Here is a 9,036-nt window from a genome sequence, read left to right as displayed (position 1 = left end):
GGGAGTTATGGAAAGCAGAGTCCTGGTCTGCGCTGTTTTCCGCCGCTCTCATTGGCCAGGAACAGCGATCCGCAGCCAATGGGAGCTACAATTGCCAGTACTTACAGAAGCGCTGGTAAATATAGCAGTGGTGGCCCACCAGGGGCTAACCCTGGTGAACCGTCACCGTTTTATTGCCCACCCTGGCCCTATGCACAGGTGTCCCAGTGTGAATGGGGAAGCCTTTAAGGGGAATGAGGCCAGCCACACCTGTGCCATCTTCAGCCTCTGTGCTTTTGTCAGGGCAAGGATCCATTCCCCAGTGCCACAAGAATAATGAAGGGCAAATACGGGGACATTGGTCTTTTCCGTAGACTCTTTCTTCACCGCTTTGCACCTGAGGAGGTGGGTGAGGTAATATCTTTCAGTGGACCAGTGCCTGTTAGTGAGAGAGACAAGGCTTGCGCCACATATAGCTCTTTGTGGTTTTGCTCACCAACAGAATTTGGTGTCAATAAAAAAATATATTACCCCACCGCACCACTTTGTGTCTCAAACATCCTGGGATGGACTGTACAACATACTTGCCACTGAGCGGCCATTTACTCAATGAGCATGAAAGACACTAAGCCTTGAGGGCGGGGGGCTGGACTCGATGACCTCTCGAGGTCCCTTCCAGTCCTATTATTCTATTCTATGATTCTATAAGCAGTGATTTGTATTTTGCCACACACACTCAGTTGCCACAGGTGTAGGTGATCATGCAAGGCAAAGACCAAAGGAGAATCAGGCCTTATGAGTTTCTAGATCAGAAAGGAAAACATGGATGGAAACACAGACAAGGTCATTAGGAAAGGACCACTCTCTTCCTCTGCATGGACTGTGGTAAATTACTGCTTTATAATCTCTTCTACTACATGCGTGTTGAAAATCTTTTCATGGACCTGGCTTTTCAGCGTGAAGAGATTAGCCTCTGTCATATCCCCTCCAAGAGGGAAACTCACCCTCTGGATTACAGAAACGATGGCTCTCTGCTCATGTAGACGCATCTTTCATCATAAAGATGAGAGTTCCCTAAATTCTCCCCATGTGTCCTAAAAACTTACTAGCCTTTCGCAGTGACTGCCAAGAGCTAATCACGGGAGAAACTGCTCGGAACAATAGATTGCCAAGGTGACAACATGGGCAGCTGCGGATTCGTTCCATTAATCAAAAGACACTTCCTTGCAGTGAAGTGGGTAACTGAAATTAGCTTTTTAATTGACAACGTGCAGCCCTGTATTAGAGAAACACCTCCCAGCCAGAGGAAAGGGGCCCCGAAGAGGCGTATTGCCCATGTGTCTCTTGGTTCCATGTCCCCACGCCCGCTTCCAGAAGGGAACGATTCCAACCCTCTTGCCAGGAACAGACATTTTTCCTCTAGCTGAACCCTTCCATGCCACATCGGATGATTTGTGGGCGTGCCCCCGGAGTTGTTTTCAATAAGGCCAGAGGACCAGACAGCATAAGCATCATTTCTAGTCCATGTATTGCTGCCGGCTGCTCTGGCTATTCTGGAAGTCAGTTCTTCCAAGATGAATTATTATTGTAGGACGGGAGGGAGGGCTTTTTTGGGTTGGGGCCACTGACCCACAGAAAAATCATTCAGGCCAGCAAGTGAGAAGAAAAAAACCAACCCTCACTGACATGGCCCCCAACTGAGAAGCAGTTCCCTTCACACACCAGAGTCTAGGGGGCCCAGACTAGTAGATTTGTGGGGGGGAAACCTCCAGGCAGCACTTTACTGCGCCAGCCAGGGGAGGGAGAGCAACAGCGCACGGAGCCAATTTCTCCCCTAACCAGCAGAACCTGTGGCTCAGCTCCGGCTCTGACTTGCCTGAGTTCTGCCACGAGGCTCAGGGCCCCTCCCCTCATAAGAGGGAGCTGGCGCTGGTCCTCTATCCCCATGGTGGGAGCTGTGGGAGGTGGGTGGGGCTGGAACGCCAGCACAGGCTTCCCAATGCTGGGGGGAGCCCCATGCTTTGGGGGCAAGCCAGGGACCAGATGTGGTCCTTCAGCCTTAGGTTCTCCATCCCTGTGTAGGAAAAAAAATCTCTCTCCTCCTGCATCCTTATGTAGTTAACCTGATCTTTTTTTGTCTAGAAAAATCAGAAATCCCTTTTGATCCGGTAGCCATCAGCAATTTATCAAGGTCACAGAGAAGAGGTTGCTTTGTGGCTGTCGGTATAGTTGAATCTACAACGTGCTACATCTGCAATAACCCCATCAAAAAGAGCATTTTCAATGGTGTCTTTTTAACCCTGTTTTCTTGAAAGTGTTGCCAGTTTGCAAAGTGTTAAGTGACAAACTGCAATACTGTAAGGCTGAGTGACAGCTGGGGCTCTGATTCTTCCGCTACTGACTGAACACTTCATGGCAGCCAACAGTGCTGCTTCTGTCAGTGAGCATCTCCTCTGTCAATCTTTATGCTTATTGCTTCAGTAGTTATAGCCCAGGTCAATGCTATCGGGGTTTCCGGAGCATTCTTAACCCATGAACCCCTCTCCCCTTGGCACTGCTGCTTCTATCTTGGGGTTCTTTAGTGCTACGTAAATTATCTTAAGCCACACAAGTTTGACAGGAGAAATCAACTTCCCTTACTCCTCGTAATAGTACCGGTACCGACAGGCATGCCTTCAGTGTTTGATTTAGTGGGTCCTTCCTAGAGCCACTAAATCAAATCCCAGAAGATAGATCACTAGAGCGTCAATCCTCCAGTAAGTGGAGACATGGCCTGACACTACATTTAGTGGTGACAGAGCCAAACTTAAAAGCAACCTGGAGTGATGAGAGCCATGCAGGGAAGGGCATGTGTGGGGAACAGGGAGATTTGGTTCTAAGCATGTAATCAAGTGGTCTGGGAAGAGACATGCAGTGGTCATCACTCATTGTAAATACAATTGAAACCACCCTGATTGAATTAGCTCTTGATGTAACACCCCCAACTCTGTATCCCTGCTATCTGCTTCTTTTTCTTTCACTTCCTGCATCTGATAATGTGAGTTGTAATTCACAAAAACTTACACCTTAATTAAATTGTTAGTCTTTAAGGCTACGTCTATACTACGAGTTTTCTTGGTAAAAAATATGCTAATGAGGGAGTCATTTGCATGAGTCGTAATCTCCTTTGCATATTTTCTGCCAATCCGGTTTTGTGCTAGGGGTTTTTGCACAAAAACAAGCAGTGTGGATGTTTCATTTGTGCAAATACCCCTTTTTCTGCAAGATTGGTATACCTCCTTTTTTGAAGCATAAGGATCTTGCTCAAAAAGGGGTTTTTGCACAAAAAGAAAACGTCCACATGGCTTGTTTTTGTGCAAAACCAGCTCCTAAATAATTATGCAAATGAAGTGTGGCAATATGCTAATCCGCACTTAATTTGCATAGGCTTTTGTGGAATAGGGAAGCTGTGTAGACATAGCCTAAGAGGCCACTGGAGTCAATGTTACCCCAGCATTTGTAATATTCCCAATATCATTAGCTATATGCTGGCTATTAAGGTGGACAGGAATTGTTAGAGAGAGCCTGTTATACACAGGATGGGATAATCAAAAAGTTAATGTAGTTCTGTTGGGGGATGGAGGTTTCAGAGATGGGGAGTGGCTAAATTCTAGTAAAGTGGAGTGATTTCCTTCCAGGCCAATCTAAGTCAAGGGAAGATGCAGGAGGAAAGAGCTAGCTAAGAGCTTCTTCTTCTAGCCAGCTCAGCTATACAGCTATCTTCCTACAGACTCCCTGTGGGTATATCTACACTAGCTCATTAATTCGAGCTAGGTAGATAAATGAGGTGACTAGAGTTGCAAATGAGGCCCGGGATTTAAATACCATAAGTCCTTAGTTCAAATTAACGTTTCACTACCGCATGTAGCCACGCGGCAGTGAGTTCGGGCTAGTGAAATTTCAAAATGGCGACCGGACCGGAACATGCAAATAAAGCCCAGGATATTTAAATCCCGGGCTTCATTTGCAACTCCGGTCGCCTCATTTGCCTGCCTAGCTCAAATTAATGAGCTAGTGCAGACATACCCTGTCTGAGGTGGCTATTGGAGCTCAGTTATTCCATTAACTGAGTAAAACATTTAATAGCTCACAAAGTGACCCTCAGTCAAGATTGTGTCAGGATAGGCTAGAAGACCTACTTATGATAAAAAGAAAAAAACCCTACACATCCATGGGTCAATGCAAATTCTCTTGTGGGGATTTATTAATCCCAAATTAGAAGGACAAGGATGCACCAAATTAGGTGCTTAGGTTGTATAGGAGAACCCTCCGTTTCATATTTCTGTCTAAACATTACTTTAATTAATCTAGATAAAGCATCTGGGACCTAAAGACAGTGGTAATTTAGGGTACGTCTACACAGCAGCTTTTTTTTAGAATAACTGACGTGTCTACACTGAAAGAGTGTGTCTATACTGAAAGCCTTTATTTCAAAATAATGTCAAGCTGGAGGACTTCTTACTCCTGTAACCTTCATTTCACATGGGCTGTGTCTAGACTGCATCCCTTTTCCGTAAAAGGGATGCAAATTAGACACAGCTCAATTGCAAATGAAGCGGGGATTTAAATCTTCCCCGCTTCATTTGCATAAACACGGCTGCCGCTTTTTTCCGGCTCGGGGCTTTGCCGGCAAAAAGCACCAGTCTAGCCGGGGATCTTTCGGAAAATAAAGCCTTTTCTGAAAGATCCCTTATTCCTCTTAAAATCAGGAATAAGGGATCTTTCGGAAAAGGCTTTATTTTCCGAAAGATCCCTGTCCAGACTGGTGCTTTTTTCCGGCAAAGCCCCGAGCAGGAAAAAAGCGGCAGCCATGTTTATGCAAATGAAGCGGGGAAGATTTAAATCCCTGCTTCATTTGCAATTGCGCTGTGTCTAATTTGCATCCCTTTTACGGAAAAGGGATGCAGTCTAGACACAGCCATGGAGTAAGGGAAGTCGAAGGAAGAGTATTCTCCCGTCAACTTTCAGCTGAACAGACAATGTCAAAAGCCAAATTAAGCTATTTTGACTTCATCTATGCAATTGACATAGCTGAAGTTGCATAGCTTAATTCTAGCCCTGCTGTGCAGACGTACCCTTAGCTTGTAAGCACTGTTGGGGATCATCTTTGCTACATGTTTGTATAATGCCAAGCAAAGATTTCTAGGTGTTACCACAACACAAAATACTGATAAAGCATTGTGGATCTATAGATGGCTACCCTACAGATTGATTGTGAAGAAGCTTTTGACATGTGGGGTTCGGTTTGGCAGAACGAACTTTTGCTCAAATAGGTAACTTGCTAAGGAGCTGGCAAGGACATAAATAGAAGCAGTGTTCCAGAAGGTCAGAATTCATGCACATTTTCAGAGCTGCGTGGGGGAGGAACGGGGGACCATCATGAGACCTGTTCACACTTGTCTGCTTCCAGCCAGAGCTATCAATTCTTTCCTTACATCTGTCTTAAAAATTCTCAGTGAGATTTTTCTGTATATTGGTGCATAACACATTACAGATTAAACTACTTGAGTCCGGTGAGCCTGTGACCTGAACAGATTAGCTGGGCTCCTTTTTCCCATGGAAAAGTAGTGATCTAAACAGAAAAGTTGTATCTTAGTCCGAATCCTATTCCCGCTAAATGTCCCATCCACTTCAGGGAGAAACAAGATCAGGCTCCTAATATTTTATGAAGCCATTTCCTTTACAAATCGCAAGTTCATGCAAATGATCAGTCAAGTTAAACAATATCTCATAGCAAATGAAGCAGCAGCACCTCACACCTTGATTGTAATAAGTGTAATTAATCACTGTGGCTGTGTCTAGACTGGCAAGTTTTTCCGGAAAACCATCTGCTTTTCCGGAAAAACTTGCCAGCTGTCTACACTGGCCACTTGAATTTCCGGAAAAGCACTGATGATCTCATGTAAAATCATCAGTGTTTTTCTGGAAAAACTATGCTGCTCCCGTTCGGGAAAAAGTCTTTTTCCAAAAGACTTTTGCCCAAAAGGGCCAGTGTAGACAGCACAGTACTGTTTTCTGCAAAAAAGCCCCAATCGCGAAAATGGCGATCGGGGCTTTTTTGCGGAAAAGCGCGTCTAGATTGGCCACGGACGCTTTTCCGCAAAAAGTGCTTTTGCGGAAAAGCATCCTGCCAATCTAGACGCGCTTTTCCGAAAATGCTTTTCACGGAAAACTTTTCCATGAAAAGCATTTTCGGAAATTCATGCCAGTGTAGATGTAGCCCGCTAGTATGCAGAAACTCTAACCGGGCAGCTGCCTATAAGCAAAACAGGGCAACCAAAGTCAGCTTAGGAATTGAATACAAAAAATTCCCGTTAAGGTCCAAAAGCTTCTTTTGTCACTGATTTCACTGGCCATAGCTACAGCCCCTGGAATGGAAGGGCGTGTCCCTTTTGCCCAATTGCATGTGGCGAGGGAAGAGAACTGCACAGCCTTTCTGTCTTACCCCAGAGGCTCAAATCCTATCTCTTTCAGACTGCTGCCGAGCCACTTAACATGAGGAGCTGCAACTGTCACAATGTACACACGTAGCACAATCTTCCAGAAGGTTACTAACTGTCTTAACCGCAAAAGACCGAAGAAAAGTGTTTGCACCTGGTTTAGGGTTTCACTGTGATGTTTGGCTGCTCGCTAGAAATTCTAAACCTTTTTGTGTAAAAGTTCAGCTTCTCTTTCTCCGTTGTTGATCCAAAGCCACATCTGTGGTGCGGCTCCCCTGCAGAAAGCTCTTCCAGAACAAACGACGGCAGCAGCAAATGTGAGTAGACTCAGCCTGCTTGCTAAAATAAAGCTATGCAGTCAGGCTCTTATACTGGGGTGGGGAGGGATGTGAAGGGTGCATAGGCACCCTCCTCTCATGATCCTCCAAATAAGTGTGAGGCTGGGGTGGCAAATTGCCCCAGCCTCCCTCCCCTGTGCTGTGGACAGCTGGGGGAAGGCAGGAGCGGTATGTGACCCCACCCTCTCTCCCCCAGGAGTGAAGCCTGGGATGGAGCTGGACAGTGTGTGTGGGGGGGGCAACCACCAGCCCCTCCCACAGCTCTCACCCCCCACAGAAATTCCTGCATATGGGCCTGGCAACATTGCATTAGTCCGTTTTGGTGCTGATCATCTGAGTGTGACTGTGGTTAAAATGCTATTTGTCAGTATAAATCATTTTTTAAGCCCTTTCAGACTTTAAAGCCAGAAGGAACTAGGGATGTGAAAGGTTAACTGGAGGGGGCTGGAGCAGTTCCCTGCCTACCCCGGGCAGGACGCAGCTTCAGCACGGACCATGCATGTCGCAAGCAGAGGCTACTCTGGACTACTCGAGTAGCCCCTGTGTGTGACGGGCCTGGGGCTGCAGAGGACAAGGCCAGGCCGGAGCAGTCCCTGCCTGAAGCAGCAGGAGGGGGAGGCACTGGGACTGTTCAGACCCAGCTCTCTTTAATTAGTTAACCAGTTAAACATTATGGAATCACCCTAATCCCTAGACGGAACCACCATGATCGTCTAGTCTGACCTCCTGCACTTTGCAAGTCCCGGGACGTCACTCACCCACCTTGCCCGGTTAATGCATAACATGGGTAAGGCAGATCCTATCATGCAAAGGCCAACTTGCTTCTTTCAGAAGCCGCCGTGTAGTGCCTGGTACACACAACAAAAATCGCTTTGTCTTTGTGAAGTAAATGGATAGTGAGGCTCCAAGGATGGGATTATCCAAAGGACCTTAGTGATTTAGGAGCATAGATCCCATTCATTTTAAAGTATGGCCCTGATCCTGCAAATGGCTCAATACAGTTGAATCTTGAGTCAGCAGAGTGAATGGCATGCCACCTGCTCCCCTACGCGTGTGGGGAGTATGACCGCAGTGAGCAGGGGGGCTCGGAGCACCACACAATTAGGGTGACCAAGTGTCTGGTTTTTGAGTGGAACACCAAGTCAAAAAGGGATTGACTGTGTCACTGGGGGTGCCATGTAGTGGGGGTGGCAAGCTCCCTTCTAACCGCAGTGCTGGAAGCTCCCAGGAAGCAGCCGGCATGCCCCCTCCCCACCATGCACACTCCAGCTCCTACGTATAGGGGCAGCCAAAAGCCTCCATACACTGCCTCTGCCCCAAGCTCCACTCTGCCTCTCCCATTGGCCAGGAACTGTGGCCAAGGGAAGCTGGGGAGGTGCGCGAGGATGGGACAGCTCACAAAATTGTGTGACCGCACCATCTCGAAGGAGCCAGACGGGGGACATGCTGGCTGCTTCCAGGAGCTTGAGGTAAGACCACACCCATTCCCTTCCCAGGCCCCACATCCCTATCCTAGCCCTGATCCCCTCTCCTAGCCTCTGAACCCATTTATCCCAGCCCGGAGTACCTTCCTGTACCCCAGCCCCACCAAAGAGCCTGCACCCTCAGTCATCACCTTCACTCCCTTCTGCACCTCAGCCCTCCGAGCCAGCCCAGTGAAAATGAGTGAGTGAGAGTGGGGAAAGTGAGCGACGGAGTGTGTGTGGGCGGGGGTGGAGTGAGTGGGGGCAGGGCCTCAGAGAAGGGGTGGGGCATGGGCGTGGCTTCAGAGGAAAGGCGGGGCAAGAGTGTTCAGTTTTGTGCAAGTAGAAAGCTGGCAACCCTGCACCCAATCCTCCCTCCCTCTGAGGTCCTTCTTAAATGACCCCAGCCAGCATAACGTAGAGCAGCCCATAAATGGCCCTATTTGCCCAGGAGGCAATTTCAGCCCCAGGCTGGACTGTGAACCAGGAAAGGCAGTTGTGTTATCTTTGCCCCTCCTCTCTGAAGATGCTCCAGAACTGCAACATCGTTCCAAACACCTCGCTCTGGTAGGGAGGAGTATCTTCACCAGTCCTCCTTTTACCCTGGTTTTTCAGGGTCGCCAGGGTACCCCACCATCCTATTATATTGATTGCCCTTTATTCTTGTAAAAAATTGCCAGCTCGGCTTCTTGAAACCAAACCCCTTTTCTTTCTCCACAGAAGAGCGCCAGCAATAGGTACTTCCCCATGCCACCTACCCATGTGCAACCTCTATGG

The sequence above is a fragment of the Pelodiscus sinensis genome, chromosome 3, assembly GCF_049634645.1.
Source record: "Pelodiscus sinensis isolate JC-2024 chromosome 3, ASM4963464v1, whole genome shotgun sequence".
NCBI lineage: Eukaryota > Metazoa > Chordata > Testudines > Trionychidae > Pelodiscus > Pelodiscus sinensis.
Note: the sequence above shows the minus strand (reverse complement) of the source record.